Below are 17334 nucleotides of genomic sequence, written 5' to 3'. Positions count from 1 at the left end.
TGGAGGTCAAGAAATGAAGCTCACCCTTTTACCAGCATTCCTGTGTGTCATCTCCTTAGCGCAAGGAGGATCTTTATTTCTTTGTTATTATTATTTGTTGTTTGTTCCAATTTTTAACAATAATCAAAAGCCATCCGAGGTGCTGTTACCATATGCTAAAATTCACGTTATCCAAGCACAAATTCAGCAATACAAGCACACAGATTGCATCCCTAATTAATTTTTCTGCCACATTTTTAACAGAAATTCTCTAATCTCTTTCTGCGCCTATTAGAAAAGTTGCTTTGTTGCCTAATTAAAAACAAATCCCCATCATAGACACAGATCAGAGGTCAGCAATGTGGGGTTTTATATTTAATACAACTCTCTCTCTAACACACACACATGATCCCTGGGAGGCCTCAGTTTGTCACCTTTTACAGATTTGTCTCCTAGGTATCCTTGGAGTTTACTGCAGCTGACATTGCTTCCTGTGGACTTTCTCCTACGTGCTTTCTTTATGTACCTGCAGGAGTTGATGGCTTTGCAGTCATTATTCTTTTTCTATTTTCCCATGTGCTTTTATGGCAACCTGAGCTGAATTTCTAGACTAGCTTATGTATCTGGGGCTTCTTTGTGCTTTTGTTAGATGTTTTGTTTTTCTTACTCTCTCCCCAATGGCAGTTACTTTATTGCATCTCAGCCTGTGTCTCCAGGCTTTATGCTCTGGGACTCTTGTTTGGTTTTCTCATGGAGCAGTCCTTTCCCCTTACCATTTCCCTGATGCCTTGTATTGCATTTTTATTACAACAGAGGCTATGTCTACAGGTCCTTCAGGCTGTTTGTTCTGAGGCTTTTATTGAATTCTCAATAAATATGTGTTTGCCATTGGGGGTCCTTAGCTGGTTTCCTTACCTATTTTATTGAAGCTGTGCTTCCAGACACAATGTTAAGCAGCTATTTCGACAGCAATCTGGTTTCTCTTGCACAATTTCTTACATGTTTGAGTTGGCTGAGCTACATCTCCTGGCTTCTTTGATTTTTCCCTCATGTTCAGGTCCTTTGTTAGTTGTTGAGGTAGCTTAGGTGCTTTTGTTCTAGATTTGTGGGAGGCAAGGAAAGCAGATAATAAATATGCTCATGGAAACTCACCTTTTTGATAAGTAAGTCTGACAGCTTTCACTAGAATTACATCATGCTCCATAGGGGGTGCATGTAGCAAAGAAAGAGGACAGATTTAACGTCTGATAAACTGACAGATTTAATATCCTGAGGAAGATCTTGCATGGAGAAACCTCAAGTTAGCCTAGCATTCACATTAGCAGAATACTCTCCTTGGAAGTACCCCATACTCTCAACATTTAGAGGCAGGCTTGAGCCACAAAATTTGGATATAGATCCAAATCTGAAATTCAACAGAGTTGAGAGGCATTCAGATCTGGATTTCAGTTTGGTCTCATCTCTATCAGAAATAAAATGTGATATTCTGGCAGTTTAGGGACACTTGGAGTATGAGGCTGCATCCCTGACCATCTTATTCATAGAATATCAGGGTTGGAAGGGACCATCTAGTCCAACCCCCTGCTTAAAGCTAGACAAATCCCCAGACTTTTTTTTTTAACCCCAGTTCCCTAAATGGCCCCCTCAAGGACTGAATTCACAACCCTGGGTTTAGCCAACCAATGCTCAAACCACTGAGCTATCCCTCCCACCTTAGCTAATAGCCATTGATGGCCCTATCCTCCATGAACTTATATAATTATTTTTTGAACCAAGTTATACTTTTGGCCTTCACAACATCCCCTGACAATGAATTCCACAGGTTGACTTTGCATTGTGTGATGAAGCACTTCCTTATGTTTGCTTTAAATCAGCTGCCTATTAATTTCATCAGGTGGCCCCTAGTTCTTGTATTATGTGAAGGGACAAAAAACACTTCCCTATTTACTGTCTCCACACTAGTCATGATTTTATAGACGTCTATCATATCCCCCCCTTAGTCATCTCTTTTCTAAGCTGAACAGTCCCAGTCTTCTTAATCTTTCCTTGCACAGAAACTGTTCCATACACCTAATAATTTTTGTTGCCCTTCTCTGCACTTCTCCCAATTCTAATATAACTTTTTGAGATGAGGTGACCAGAACTGCATGAGGTATTCAAGGTGTGGCCATACCGTGGATTTATATAGTGGCATTATGGTATTTTCTGATCTATTATCTATCCCTAGCGGGTAGATGGCAAATGCAATACTCTGGGCAGACAGCCTTTCAGCTCTGATTTGACCATTTTAATCTTGCCAAGCAGAGTAGTAACTGAAAATTTTTCTTTTCTAAAGGCTATGTGATGGCTGATATATAATCAGTTGGGGGTATCAATCCAGTTTCTACTGGATTGGTATCCACATTATTTAAAAAAACAAACACCACCACAGTAGGGATCAATTGGCACCCTTGTTTATCCTCAGCAGACAGGCCAAATACTAAATAAGAATAGAGACTGACCTTTGTCTCAACCTTAGAAGCAGTCTCTAGAGGTGACTTTTATTATTATTTTGCTTTAAAAAATGTATTTATCAGTTAGTTATAGGCTTTTCTACGGTGCTCATCATTTTAGTAGCTGTGTGTCTCACAAACATTAATTAATTTATCTTCACAATACCCCACAGAGGTAGGCAAGTGTTAATATCCCTGATTCACAGATGGGGCTAGAGATTATGTGACTTGTCCTAGGTCACACAGGAAATCGGTGGGAGGACACAGACTATAACCTATATCTTCTGAGTGCTAATCTATTGCCTGAACCACAAGACCACCCTTCCTTCAGAATGAGGCATGTTGCCAGGGTTGATGTAATCATTGCTGATAGCTAGGGGCCAGATTTTAAAATCAGTGGGAGTTAGGCTCCTAAATGCCTTTAAAAAATCTGAACCGAGGCATCTTTAGGCACCTAAATATTTTTAAAAATATGCCCCTAGATGATTGTGCTGAACCTATGAATAAAAAAATGGTTATCTACCTTTCGTAACTGTTGTTCTTTGAGATCTGTTGGTCATGTACATTCCAATTAGCTTTTTCCCCTAGCAGTACCCGTTGAGTCAGCTCAGGCGCCCCCTGGAGTCGCACGCCCATGGCGCCGTATATAGGGCCCTGCCGACCTGCCACCACTTCAGTTCCTTCTTATCACCTGTGACGGTGAGCTGGAATGCTCGTTCTCTCTTGCTTTGGCAAGCATTCTCCTTAGTAGTTTTCAGATTGTTTTTTCTGTAGTTAGATCAATAGTTAGTAGTTGTAGTTAGTTTAGTCATTATATAGTTAGAATTCTGGTAAGAAATTGTTCTGGGGGTACCCCCAAGGCATGCCTTGGTCCCTGGGGTTTAAACCCTGAGCAGCTTGTAACAAGCCTATGCCCAGGAGCGTCCTGCTTGAAATGTCTGGGGGAATCAAACCAGAAGGACTGTTGCAAGATCTGTAGGAGATTCCGCCACAGGTCTTCGACCAATGGTTGAAGAACCTTCTGATGGAGGCCACCCTCCTTCCCCACTCGGAGCCGGGTTTGGATGAACCGATGCCTAGCACCTCAGCATCAGTGTGCAATGCTCCAATGTCGACACAGGAAACTTTGGGGCCAAGAAAGGACTCAGATAGAGATGCTATGCAATGGCAGAGCTCCCTGCTGAGGCTCCATGCTTGGCCGCATGCGGCATCATTCTCAGTCCCCGGTGCCCCACAAGAAGAAGCTGGACAGGGGGCACTCACTGAAACCGAGACTGGGACAGAAGGATTCTATATACAGCACAATGGAGACATGACTCCAGGGGGCACCTTAGCTGACCTGACGAGTACTGCTAGGGGAAAAACCTATCGGCTACTCTGCATGCAGCGCGCGCACACCTAATTGGAATCGGCACGAGCAAGCATTCAAAGAAGAATAAACACTTTGTACTCAGCATGAGAGAAACCTTGGGTTGCTGAACTACTACCTAATACTACCGTAGATGATGTATTTATTCTACAAGTGGCTTAGAGCTTTCCTACCACAGAAGCAGCCGAATTGGTCCAAAGCTAACTGGTGTCATGTGGACAGAAATTATTTGACTCCATTTCTGAGCAAAGGCCACACAGATTCATTAGGTTGGCCACCATCTGGATTTATGTTCTTTGAGACGTTGCCTTTCTAGAACGGAAGACATTCCAATAGATTTAACGTGCCCATTTTGCCAATAATAACTAATACTTGACTACAATTTGGAAGAAATGTTTGAATTGATCTACAGAAAAAAAAATAGGTCAGGCCTCACCTTCCAGTGCCCTAGAGTGCAATATCCTGTCATCTGCAGAGCTGGGCTGGGAGCTGCTGATGTGGAGCCTGCCTGCCTGCCCAATTGGGGCACAGAAGGGGGTCGGTCCCCGGAGTGAGGATCCAGGGTGGAGGCACAGCAGGAGGGGGGGTTGGTCACTGGAGCAAGGAGCTGGGGCAGGGGAACAGCAGGGTGGTGGTGGGGGGGTTGGTCTCTGAAGCGAGGGACTAGGGTGGGAGCACAGCCGGGGGGTGGGCAGGGGAGGTGGCAGCACTGGTACCTACCTCTCTGCCGGACAGGCTAGAGCTGTGTCCAGGAGCCAGCCTGCCACTTCTATCCCTCAGCAGCTGAGCGGAGAGCAGCTCCTCCAGGCTCCAGCAGCAGCTGCTGCTCTTCCTGCCCTCTCTGCAGGGAGCCTGATTGCGGTTACTCTGGTGCTGACCGGATGCAGCCAGGTCCTCTTTTCAACCAGCCTTTCCAGTTGAAAACCAGACACTTGGCAACTATTAATGAAACCTGAGGATACTAAAGCATCTGGAATTATAACAGCCTCACCAAGCCACATTTAAGTGAGCTGGGTGCACAGAGCACATCTAGCTGCAGAATGAATGACCCAAGCTGACACTGGAGAGTGACCTGCAAATCTCCCCAGCCAGGGGACCAGAGGTTCAAGAGGCAACATAATGGAGGAGTAGGGACTCAAGAAGAGCTACCATTCTCAAAGCCCCCAGGCCTCTGTCCCCACAGCCTGTCCTCTCATTCTGTCTCCACAGGCTATTCTACCTCAAGCCTCTACCCCCAGGAATGTTCCCCCATGAACTCCTGTCCCACAGCCTGTTCCCGCTGAGCCCTATTCCCCAGTACCTCACCCCATTTCATCCCTCTCACCTGCTGCCTCCACTCCTCCCCAGCAGCCAGGGGACTATTGAGAATGGAGAAGAGGAGAAAGTGTCACTTCCCACAGTGCTGGCCCCACAAGGGCTCCTGGGGCCAGGATGAGTTACTGCAGCGGTAACTTTGCTCATGCCTTCACCACAGTTAATATTACTATTATTTTGAGGGTGAGGGAAGAGTTGTAAGTTTCTCTAGGGTAGGATTTACTTTTGTATTTGGGTGTCAATACTATTTTTTTTTCCTGAACAGACTATTGTTAGAAAAGTGCTACACTCTGGACACATTTCATCTAGGACAAACTGGCAGAGCTCCATTGACATCCATGAGGTTCTGGCATCCATTTTATAATAGGCTATCAACAGAATACTCCACTTTCTTTATATTATTCTCCACTGCGTTTCTTGGCAATTTGTGAAATGTATCATCCGTCTCCCCTGAAACTCATGTTACATAATGGGAAAAGGTACCTAGGTTCTGCACATTAACATCTCCAAAATATTTGCCTCTCAACTTGAACATACACAAGGATACAGGTGAAAATTACTATGCATGATCACTGAAATAGTCACACCTCAACAGGTACCCAGTGGAAGAGTGGCTGGTGAGCCATTGTCAAATTTCCTCTCAAATATCATTAACTTTATGATGGTTTCCTGTTACATTCAGGGTATGGAGTATGCCTGCCAGTGAAATGCCTTCTGGTAGGCAATATTATATGCGTTTAAGTCTGTGGTTTGTTCCTGGTGCAATGCTTAATATTATTGTATAAACAAAGTGTCACTGAGCTTATGAAACACTTGATATGTTATTTTGCCTTGTTGCTGTGATTTCAGTAGAAACGTATTCCTTTATTGTGTGTTGTATTTTTAATATTAGACCGAACTATTGGTTCCAGTGATCCAGACCTAATAGACAGCCTTCCATGGCTGTATAACTGTCTATTGTGCGATAAACGGTCAGTGGGTCTTCTGTTTAATGATCCATCATGGTACCATGTCTTGGACTATCCCAATTGACCCTTCTATTTAACAGTACATCTAACTGCATCACAGAGTCCAGTTGTGTTGGTAGGATGGTAATCTGCATATATTCAGGTGTCAACATGGGGAACCAGGGAGTTTATCAACAAGACAGAAATGGGGAACTCACAGATGCACCCCAGATATGGGACTAGCTATGTGGGTAGAACTGCTCAAGTGCACAGAGAGTTGGGATCTCCAAAGCACAGTCACAGCTAGAGCTGCAAGACCCAAATTGAAGGGCAGGCAGAGGAGGAGGACTCCGGGTGAGGTCTGCTAACTGCTGAAAGGTGCCAATAGAAATGAAGAGATTCATGGGTAGAGCTCCCAGAGAAAGTCTTTTGCCAGAAACAAATTATGCAACTGGTTTTTAAGAGATAAACATGTCTGAATATGATGGCAGAGCTTTCCCTTTAGGCCATCATTCCAGTGTTGCAGCCATAAATCTATATCAGGAGTGGCAATAATTCCATAACAATGTAGACAAAGAAATTCTCCAGACATGTAAAAACACTAAAGAGGTGACATTTTAAATGCAACTAATCCAAAGTGAAGCACCTAAATCCATATTTAGATGTCTCAATGGACAATTTATGTGCTTACACCAGATATTTAAGCACCTACAGTAAGTGCCCATTTATCTAAGGGCCTAAATTTGCCTATATTTGAATATTGGGCATCAATACTTCATAGAAAGTTTGTTTAAAAACAAGCCATCTCAGCATGCTAGAATCATCCCTTATTAGAGTGTTGGACTTCATGAGGAGAAAACAGCATTGCTATACAATTAGTCATGATTATTATTTTTGTATTTCTTTGATTTCTTTAAAAGTTTTTTACAAATCCACTTTGTTGTTTCTAATTCTTCTAGCCCTCTTCCCCAAAGATTGACTCTGGTTTCCTCGACTTTGTTATTGATTTCTTGGACAAAGGGGCTAGATCCTCAATTAGGGTAAATCAGCATAGCTCCATTGAGGCTTGGAATCATAGAATCATAGACTATCAGGGTTGGAAGGGACCTCAGGAGGTTATCTAGTCCAACCGCCTGATCAAATCAGGACAAATTCCCAACTAAATCATCCCAGCCAGGGCTTTGTCAAGCCTGACCTTAAAAACCTCTAAGGAAGGAGATTCCACCACCTCCCTAGGCAACCCATTCCAGTGCTTCACCACCCTCCTAGTGAAAAAGTTTTTCCTAATATCCAACCTAAACCTCCCCCACTGCAACTTGAGACCATTATTCCTTAAACAAAGACTGTGAATGGCTTGCCAACTACAGAACCAGTTTCTCCTCTCTTGGTTTTCACTCAACTGCTAGAACAGGGCCTCATCCTCCCTGATTGAACTAACCTTGTTATCTCTAGCTTGCTTCTTGCTTGCATATATAAACCTGCCCCTGGAAATTTCCACCACTTGCATCCGAAAAAGTGGGTATTCACCCACGAAAGCTCATGCTGCAAAACGTCTGTTAGTCTATAAGGTGCCACAGGATTCTTTGCTGCTTTTACAGATCCAGACTAACACGGCTATTCCTCTGATACTTGATTCCTTGTTCTGTCATCTGCTACTACTGAGAACAGTCTAGATCCATCCTCTTTGGAACCCCCTTTCAGGTAGCTGAAAGCAGCTATCAAATCCCCCCTCACTCTTCTCTTCTGCAGACTAAATAATCCCAATTCCCTCAGCCTCTCCTCATAAGTCATGTGCTCCAGCCCTCTAATCATTTTTGTTGCCCTCCGCTGGACTCTTTCCAATTTGTCCTCATCTTTCTTGTAGTGTAGGGCCCAAAACTGGACACAGTACTCCAGATGAGGGCTCACCAATGTCGAATAGAGGGGAATGATCACTTCCCTCAATCTGCTGGCAATGCCCCTACTTATACAGCCCCAAATGTTGTTAGCCTTCTTGGCAACAAGGGCACACTGTTGACTCATATCCAGCTTCTTGTCCACTGTAACCCCTAGGTCCTTTTCTGCAGAATTGCTGCCTAGCCATTCGGTCTCTAGTCTGTAACAGTGCATGGGATTCTTCCATCCTAAATGCAGGACTCAGCACTTGTCCTTGTTGAACCTCATGAGGTTTCTTTTGGCCCAATCCTCTAATTTGTTTAGGTCCCTCTGTATCCTATCCCTACCCTCCAGCATATCTACAACTCCTCCCAGTTTAGTGTCATCTGCAAACTTGCTGAGGGTGCAATCCACGCCATCCTCCAGATCATTAATGAAGATATTGAACAAAACCAGCCCCAGGACTCACCCTTGGGGCACTCCACTTGAAACCGGCTGCCAACTAGACATGGAGCCATTGATCACTACCCGTTGAGCCCGACGATCTAGCCAGCTTTCTATCCACCTTATAGTCCATTCATCCAGGCCATACTTCTTTAACTTGCTGGCAAGAATACTGTGGGAGACCGTATCAAAAGCTTTGCTAAAGTCAAGGAATAACACATCCATTGCTTTCCCCTCATCCACAGACCCAGTTATCTCCTTATAGAAGGCAGTTAGGTTAGTCAGGCATGACTTGCCCTTGGTGAATCCATGCTAACTGTTCCTGATCACTTTCCTGGCCTCTAAGTGCTTCAGAATTGATTCCTTGAGGACCTGCTCCATGATTTTTCCAGGGACTGAGGTGATGCTGACTGGCCTGTAGTTCCCCGGAGCCTCCTTCTTCCCTTTTTTAAAGATGGGCACTACATTAGCCTTTTTCCAGTCATCTGGGACCTCCCCCGATCGCCATGAATTTTCAAACATAATGGCCAATGGCTCTGCAAACACATCCGCCAACTCCTTTAGCACCCTCGGATTCGCAGTGCATCCGACCCCATGGACTTGTGCTCGTCCAGTTTTTCTAAATAGTCCCGAACCACTTCTTTCTCCACAGAGGGTTGGTCATCTCCTCCCCATACTGTGCTGCCCAGTGCAGCAATCTTGGGGCTGACCTTGTTTGTGAAGACAGAGGGAAAAAAAGCATTGAGTACATTAGCTTTTTCCACATCCTCTAACACTAGGTTGACACCCTCATTCAGTAAGGGGCCCACACTTTCCTTGACTTTCTTCTTGTTGCTAACATACCTGAAGAAACCCTTCTTGTTACTCTTAACATCTCTTGCTAGCTGCAACTCCAAGTATGATTTGGCTTTCCTGATTTCGCTCCTGCATGCCTAAGCAATATTTTTATACTCCTCCCTGGTCATTTGTCCAATCTTCCACTTCTTGTAAGCTTCTTTTTTGCATTTAAGATCAGCAAGGATTTCACTGATAAGCCAAGCTGGTTGCCTGCCATATTTACTATTCTTCCTACACATCGGGATGTTTTTTTCCTGCAACCTCAATAAGGATTCTTTAAAATACAGGCAGCTCTCCTGGACTCCTTTCCCCCTCATGTTATTCTCCCAGGGGATCCTGCCCATCAGTTCCCTGAGCGAGCCAAAGTCTGCTTTTCTGAAGTCCAGGGTCCGTATTCTGCTGCTCTCCTTTCTTCCTTGTGTCAAGATCCTGAACTCGACAATCTCATGGTCACTGCCTCCCAGGTTCCCATCCACTTTTGCTTCCTCTACTAATTCATCCCTGTTTGTGAGCAGCAGGTCTAGAAGAACTCTGCCCCTAGTTGGTTTCTCCAGCACTTGCACCAGGAAATTGTCCCCTACACTTTCCAAAAACTTCCTGGATTGTCTGTGCACTGCTGTATTTCTCTCCCAACAGATATCAGGGTGATTAAAGTCTCCCAGGAGAAACAGGGCCTGCGATCTAGTAACTTCTGCTAGTTGCCAGAAGAAAGCCTCACCCACCTCATCCCCCTGGTCTGGTGGTCTATAGCAGACTCCCACCACAACATCACCCTTGTTGCTCACACTTCTAAACTTAATCCAGAGACTCTCAGGTTTTTCTGCAGTTTCATACCAGAGCTCTGAGCAGTCATACTCCTCTATTACATACAATGCAACTCCCCCAGAAAGTTTTATTTTGTGTATTGTAGTAAGGGTGCGAACATAGTTCCTCTGAAATTAATAGCAAACCTCCCATTGATTCCACTGGGTGCAGGACTAGACCCAAGGCCTCTGACTCTGGAACAGGAAAGTAGTTCTAAAAGGATTTCAGCGTCTGCCTACTAGAGTAGATTTTGCACAAATTACTAAATAAGCAGAGTCCCTGGCCTAAATGCATCCTGAAATGTGATAGGGAAGGAAAAAGAGAATCCATTTTTGTTCAAAGAGCACATTGTAGCTACACAAGCAGAAAATGTATTGCTTGATAATGGATATCCTTTTGGCAGGAATATCTAGTGAGTCTACAAGGTCATCAAAGTTCTGCAATAGTTGTTTTATAATGAAGAAAAAGCAGTAACTAGATCCCCACGCTTTGGGAAGGTAACAAATCTCTCCTTGCTTGCAGTTTCCAGATTCATTCCCTTGTGAATCTCTGAATCCTTCACACTTCTTTTATATAGAAATTTCCTTCCTCCCTCTTCTTCCTCAATTTTGGTAAAATATGCCTAAAATTGTATGTCTCAGTTGAGCGACTTAATTTCATTTGTTGTGGTACCAAGAGAAGCGAGGGAAAGATGTCAGGTACTACAGAGGTGTTCTCACAGTTGCATTTGCTCTTTTATGTCACAGAAAGTGGCAAATGAGAACTCCATCCTACAGATCATTTGCAACATCTTTTATTCTTATAAAGAAAACATTCCAATACTATTTTTTGTTTTGTTTTGCTATTTAAAAGAAAAGAAAAAAATAGTAGCTGTGTCTGGCCAGTTGGAATGGAAAGGGTTCTGCATGACATGAGGGAGTTTATATACATGTGCAATGTAGGGCTTTCAGTGTAGAATAGAAAAGTAAATAAAGATTGCTTGGGCCCTATAAGGGCCAAAAACACATAGTATGGATGGCTTCCCTCAGCCATAGTCCAAATTAAAGGTTTTTAACTGGGACTTGACTTCAAACCCAAAGCAAAGATAAAATGAGGCTCACATCAGCCATGTTCCAGAAAAGAATTCGCCAATTTCCCTTCCCGCTGGTTCTCTACGCAGCCCTGCCCCTCTGTCTCCTGTAACACCTTCCCAGGGGTGAGCTGCAGCGGGTTCGCACGGGTTCGCGCGAACCTGTTGTTAAATTTAGCAGCCATTTTAGAACCGGTTGTTAAGGGCTGCTAAATTTAACAAAAGTTCCCGCCCACTCCTCTCCTGCTCCGCCCCCTTCTCCTCCCCCTCCCCTGCTTCCCGCGAATCAGATGTTCGCGGGAAGCCTGAACAAGCAGCATGGAGGCAGCCAGCAGGTAAGCTGGGGCGCGGAGGGGGAGGGGAGGTGCGGCTGGCTCAGCAGCTCCCAGTCCCAGACCGCGGCTCCCTCCAGCCCAGCGCCGGCCCGGGGAATCGGGCCCCGCGGCTGCCGCCGAGCGGCCGGGCCCCGGTGCCGGCCCGGGGAGTCGGGCCGAGCGGCCGGGCCCCGGTGCCGGCCCGGCCCGGGGAGTCGGGCCGAGCGGCTCGGCCCGGCCCCGGTGCCGGCCCGGCCCGGGGAGTCGGGCCGAGTGACTCGGCGAGTCGGGCCCCGGTGCCGGCCCGGCCCGGGGAGTTGGGCCGAGCGGCTCGGCGAGTCGGGCCCCGGTGCCGGCCCGGCCCGGGGAGTTGGGCCGAGCGGCTCGGCGAGTCGGGCCCCGGTGCCGACCCGGCCCGGGGAGTCGGGCCGGCCCGGGGAGTCGGGCCCCGGTGCCGGCCCGGCCCGGGGAGTCAGGCCGGCCCGGGGAGTCGGGTCCCGGTGCCGGCCCGGCCCGGGGAGTCGGGCCGGCCCGGGGAGTCGGGCCCCGGTGCTGGCCCGGCCCGGGGAGTCGGGCCCCGCGGCTGGGCCCCGGTGCCGGCCTGGCCCGGGGAGTCGGGCCCCGCGGCGCTGGTCGTGGTCCTGGCAGAGTGGACCCGGTCCCCAGGCAGTGTGGTAAGGGGGCAGGGAGGGGGTGGGTTGTGGGGGGGTGGATAGGGGTCAGGGCAGTCAGAGGGCAGGGAACAGGGGGATTGAATGGGGGCAAGGGTCCCGGGGAGCAGTCAGGAAAGAGCAGGGTTGGATGAGGTGGTGGGGGCACTCAGGGACAGAGAGAAGGGGTAGTTGTATGGGGTAGGGGTTCTGGGGGGCCATTGAGAATGAGAGGAGGGGTTGGGTGGGGCGGCAAGGGGCAGTCAGGGGACAGGGAAGGGGGGGATGGGTCAGGGGTCTCGGAGTGTGTGTGTTAAGGAACATGAGGGGTTGGATGGGGCACGACCCCCCCCCACGGAGGGGGGGGAAGGAGGGAACCCGTTGTTAAAATTTTGGAGGGAGGAGGGAACCCATTGTTAAAAATTTGGCAGCTCATCACTGCACCTTCCCCTTCAGTGGATAGCCAATGATTAGGAAATCAGCTGCCTGCTGCAAATGAGGATCGAATGCAAATCCATCCCTGCTAGCTAACGGAATGCAGGGATGGTTGGCATCTGGAGCTGTGATGTAACTTATCCCTGCCAGAGCTAATGTGGGGGACCCCTCATCCCATGACATAGGAGCTGGTTGTTTTGGGGAGGCTTTTTAAAAGTTCCTTCTTCTCTTCCTAGGACAACAGAAAAATGTTACTGCCTCACCAGTTTTCAAAAAGGTCTTCTTTCTGCCTGTACGACTGTCCAAAAATGGAAAGGCAGTTAAACTCTGAAGTTAATATGCCAAACATGCCTTTGCTACTGTAAGCTTAGAAATGAATCTTTTGTTTTTCTGGCATGTGTCTCATGCTCTTGTTTACTGTTGAACTCTTCAGAGAAATTCAAGGCACAGTGGTCAAATACAGAGGCCACTTCTGGCACCCAGACCATCAACAGTTCATAACCATGTTACTGAATAAACAATGGCTCGGTTGCACAACTCTTCCTCATGTTGGTGAGTACTTAGTGACACGAGCAGTCCCAGAGATGTCAATGTGATTATTAATCTAAATACACGCTCACCAAGGAGAACAAGGTTTGCGCTACCTAGTCCTAAATTAAAAAGGAAAAATAAAAGAAACCAAAGGTAAACATAAAGCTTCTATTTCTCCATAATTAGACTTTGTTAGTTAGAGTCAACAATCTCTTCCATGGTAACAGAAAGGTCCCCTCTTTTAAAAGTGTTATGGGTGGAGCTTTCAATTATTATCTGAGCACACTCTTCAGATTTGTCCACACAGTGGGGCAGGTTGTCTGTGGGCGAGAACTGGTCTGCCACCCAAGGCCTGTGAAAGTGGCCAGTTCTCGCCCACAGACAACCTGCCAACCTGAAGCATATTCTCACCAGCAACTGCACACCGCACCATAGTAACTCTAGCTCAGGAACCAATCCATGCAACAAACCTCGATGCCAACTCTGTCCACATATTTACACCAGCAACACCATCACAGGACCAAACCAGATCAGCCACAACATCACCGGTTCATTCACCTGCACTTCCACCAATGTAATATATGCCATCATATGCCAGCAATGCCCCTCTGCTATGTACATCGGCCAAACTGGACAGTCTCTAAGGAAAAGGATAAATGGACACAAATCAGACATTAGGAATGGCAATATACAAAAACCTGTAGGAGAACACTTCAACCTCCCTGGCCACACAATAGCAGATCTTAAGGTGGCCATCCTACAGCAAAAAAACTTTAGGACCAGACTTCAAAGAGAAACTGCTGAGCTCCAGTTCATCTGCAAATTTGACACCATCAGCTCAGGACTAAACAAAGACTGTGAATGGCTTGCCAATTACAGAACCAGTTTCTCCTCCCTTGGTTTTCACACCTCAACTGCTAGAACAGGGCCTCATCCACCCTGATTGATCTAACCTCGTTATCTCTAGCTTGCTTCTTGCTTGCTTATATATACCTGCCCCAGGAAATTTCCACCACTTGCATCCGAAGAAGTGGGTATTCACCCACGAAAGCTCATGCTGCAAAACGTCTGTTAGTCTATAAGGTGCCACAGGATTCTTTGCTGCTTGTATGGGGGTGTGATTTCTAAAGCACACTAATATATTGTGCATTAATTGGTCTCTTAGATTCATAGACTTTAAGGTTGGAAGGGACCATCCTGATCATCTAGCCTGATCTCCTGCAAATTGCAGGCCACAGAACCTCACCCACCCATTCCTGTAATAGACCCATAACCTCTGGCTGAGTTACTGAAGTCCTCAAATCATGATTTAAAGACTTCAGGTTGCAGAGAATCCACCATTTACACTAGTTTAAACCTGCAAATGACCCGTGATCCATGCTGCAAAGGAAGGTGAAAACCTCCCAGGGTCTCTGCCAATCTGATCCGGGGGGGGGGGGGGGGGAAATTCCTTCCCAACTGCAAATATGGTGATCAATTTGATCCTGAGCATGTGGGCAAGACCCACCAACCAGACACTTGGGAAAAAATTCTCTGTAGTAACTCAGAGCCCTCCCCAGCTAGTGTCCCATCACTGGCCATTGGAGATATTTGCTGCTAGCAGTTGTAGATGGGCCACTCTAGGCAGTCTCATCATACCATCCCTGCCATAAACTTATCAAGCTCAGTCTTGAAGCCAATTATGTTTTTTCTACCACTAGACTCTGGTCCCTCTAGACCCTGCTGGTGCGCACTAAAGGTTCCCTAGTGCGCTTTAATGCAGTGTTGTTTGAAACAATACTAGTTAAAATTCCCGATTTTAAATCACACTAGGGAATCTTTTGTGTGCACTAGCAGGGTCTACATAGATCAATTAACGCACAACACATTAATGCACTTTAGAAATCACACCCCTGCAGAGCACATTACCTCACTGTGGAAACAAGCCCTTAGAATCACATGGACCGATTCTTCCTCTCCCTTACACACTACAAATCAGGAGTCACTCCACTTAAATCAATAGAATTACACCAGTGTAAACTTGGTGTGAGAGAACAATGAGGCCCTATGAACTCTAGCTGTCACAGACATTGCTGGCCTCATACAAAGATGTTGACTGTAATCAAATATCATGTTATGTGATGCTGAGATAAAGCTTTTCTCAAAATAGGTAGAAAAGAGACACAATCTGATTGCCCAACAAAAGTTTCCAACTCATGCTGTGAGGGAATAATAGACATGCCACTTCTTTTTAAAACAGTACTTGGTGTGTAAATTTAGTGCTTACGGATGGTCCAGACTGACCAGCTGTGGAGGCTGAAGCCAATGGTTTATCCACAGAACAGGTAAAGCGTAGACGGTGGCCCTGTAGGCTTCCCCCTATTGCTCCAGCACTGTGCCCTGATGCTCACCTAGAAGGACCAGCTCTTTGGGTTCATTGCCTAGGGCCCATTCAGTCCTTGGCCTCTCCACTAAGCAAAGGCACTTACCGGTGATTTTTGTGATGTGGCCATTTAATAACCCAAATTCCACTATACTGGACATAAAGAAAGAAACATTTTTTAAAAAAATAATAAAACGTGAAGGAGTCTAGCTCACTAGGGGGTGGGCCAGGGAGATAAAGACGGAGACTTTTTATTCCTAAAATCCCACCAAGTCACCATTTTTGTCATGGCAACGATGAATACCAAGCCTCAGTCCTTTTAGGGCACTGGTTTGCATCTCAATGTCAATGAAAAATGACTTACCGTGTCATGAGGCTGTTCTGAAGAAATCATCTTACGGGATTCTCATGGCTGGGTCTCAGCCTCTCACTGAAAGGTTGGTGAAACGCCCCTAGTTTTTATAGCTTTTGACCATTAAGCATAGTGGTAACAAGGTAGTGTGTGAACCAGGCCCACTACTGATGGTCACAGGCCATCCCCCGAGCATAAATACTGCCCTCCAAATGTTCCAGTCAGTTCTGATTGCCTGGCTGTGTGATCATAAAACTGCCCAGATTCAGTGAGAGTAGTAACTGACAGCTGCCCAATAAGAAGCAGATTATGCCTCTTGTTACAGGAGCGTTCTATAAATGTATAGAGAGATGCAAATTAGAGCTGATCAAAAATTTTCTGACAGAACGCTTGTTCCCTCGGAAAATGCTGATTCAATGTAACCAAAACATTCTGCAGGAATGTGTCCATTCTGTCAAAACTTTCGATGAAAACCAGGCAAGCAAGCAGACTAGCTGCCTGGCCAGCCTTGCTGTCTGGATTCCTGCCAGCCAGAGGCAAGTTGTGAGGGTACCTGGGCAGTCCAGTAAGGCAGCTGCCCAGTGAAACAAGACGCATGGGGTGCAAGCTGGCTGGGAAACTAGGGGGAGTTGACAACCTGGAGAAGGAGCTGCCCAGGCAGTCAGAAAGCCAGCCGCCCAGGGAGCAAGCTGAAAAACTGCATTTTGGTTCTTCCAGAAAGAAATTTTTCACACTTTTTCCTCCCACAAAATTTTTCAAATTTGTGACCTTTGAGCCTGATTTGAGAGACATTTTTTCACAAGTGGGAGATTCCTCTTTTCAGCCAACTCTAATGCTAATGTGTCTCAAACCAGGCCCTGCAAAAGAGAAGCACCTAAAATGAGTGGATGCTTTTGAAAACCTGAGTTTAAGGGTGACATCCTGGCCGCAGTTAAGTCAATGGGAGTTTCGTTATTAAGTTCAGTGGGACCAAGATTGCACCCTAAATGATTTATCCTTGGTCACAGAGGATGTTTTTGGCAGAACCAGGAATAGAACCCAGAGCTTCTGACTCCCAATCCACTGCCCCAACAATAAGACCATCAGCCCCTGAAAACGTTACCTCTGGGTCACTCTCCCTTTGTGCCAGCCCTACACTTTAGCTCATTTTAAAAACCTTTCCTTCTGGTTCAACTCCCACCCCTTTGCTGCCGCCCCTGTGCTCCCCCTTTCCCACTGATGCAAGATTTCCATCTGCTGCTGCTCCGCTTTTCCCGGATTTCTTCTAGAAAGCTGTCACTTCATTTTTCACACACTCTCTTTTACTATCCATGTGTAAATGCTATTATTTCCCCCTCCCCCCAACTACTTGTCCTTTCCATTTATTTCCATTCCTCCTTTTCCTGACATGTGCTTCTATGGACCTCTGCATGATTTTTGTTCTCCTTTGCATTTCAATTAAGATATCTTGGGGCAAAATTGCTGCCTTTTCACATAGTAAATGGCCTCTCTGAAGTTTCTTAGTGTTGTCTTAGGCTGTTGGTTGGCTCTCTCGCCAAAGACCCAGGGTCACCTTCGCTA

The sequence above is a fragment of the Mauremys mutica genome, chromosome 4 (assembly GCF_020497125.1).
Source record: "Mauremys mutica isolate MM-2020 ecotype Southern chromosome 4, ASM2049712v1, whole genome shotgun sequence".
Taxonomy (NCBI): Eukaryota; Metazoa; Chordata; order Testudines; family Geoemydidae; genus Mauremys; species Mauremys mutica.
This window is presented reverse-complemented; position numbering follows the sequence as displayed.